The sequence below is a fragment of the Gekko japonicus genome, unplaced genomic scaffold (assembly GCF_001447785.1).
Source record: "Gekko japonicus isolate JY-2015 unplaced genomic scaffold, Gekko_japonicus_V1.1 scaffold321, whole genome shotgun sequence".
NCBI classification, from domain to species: Eukaryota; Metazoa; Chordata; class Lepidosauria; order Squamata; family Gekkonidae; genus Gekko; species Gekko japonicus.
Genome location: NW_015169181.1, coordinates 41,263 through 42,469, shown reverse-complemented (window position 1 = coordinate 42,469; position 1,207 = coordinate 41,263).

Below are 1,207 nucleotides of genomic sequence, written 5' to 3'. Positions count from 1 at the left end.
TCCAGCCACACCAACCTTTTGCTTCTTATTCTGTTTACCTTGTTTGTTGTCCAAACTCAGGGCTTTTTTGTAGCAGGAACTCCTTTGCATGTTAGGCCACACACCCCTAATGTAGCCTGGGTGTGGCCAACTTGGAAGCCAGTCGGAACTCCGTTCCTGTGAGTTCCTGCCCAAAAATAGCCCTGTTATATATATCTATATATATAGATATATATCTGTCTCTGTGTGTGTGTGTAAGAGAGAAATGTTTCTCCAAGCAGTTTCTAGCAGAGATTAGAAAGTCCCAGGTTAATCCTTGGCATTTTCCATGGAAGTGTCTTGTGCACCAGGTGTTGGGCATGACTTTTCTGTGCCTAAGTCCTTGGAGAGCTCCTGCCATGCGGAGCAGGGAACCCTTCCCTAGACGCACCAGCAATCTCACTTGGTAGAAGGCCGCTGTGCATGTTTGTGCGGAGGGCTGGCATCTACAAGGTCCCAGGCATTCCCACTTAAATGGAGCGTGAACAGCCGGACTGGGGAAGATCCCTGCCTGAGACCCTGGATTGCTTGCTTGCTGGGAGAGCAGCTAGAAAGCTGTTCTTTGTTTTGTTGGAAATAAAGCAGCCACTATCCTATGGGCCATGATAAGTGGCTTGCTTTGCTGTTGGTGTTGGAGCAGGACTGGCAAGACCCTCATTCATATCACACAGCCTAGCCGACTTAAAGTGGCCAACACCAGCAAAGGAAATCCCTGGAGATTTGGGGGTGGAGCCAGGAGAGGGATCTCAGCAGGGGATAATCCCATCCAGCCCACCTTCCAAAGGAGCCATTTCCTCCAGGGAAACTGATCTCTGCCTCCTGGAGATCAGTTGTGATTCCGGGAGAGCTCCAGGCCCCACCTGGAGGGTGGCAGTCGCAGGACTGGCTGACCCCCTGCAGTCTCCCAAAGAGAAGGAAGATGAGGGGCCCCTGGACCACAACCCCATCCGCATCCTGGGTGGCGACAGCAGCCCTCCGTTTGTTCCCAAAACATGTACATCTTTGCTTTTTGTGGCTTCTGCCATGGTGTGGGAGGTACTACTACAATGGAATTATAAAGCAGCTTCACACTGAGCCAGACCTTACAGCAGAGCAGTGGTTACTGTGCTCTGGCTGGTAGCAGCACCCTGGGCTCATCCCCAGAGAGAGGGCTTTCCTGGAGCTGGAGATGTCAGGGAAGGGAGTTCCT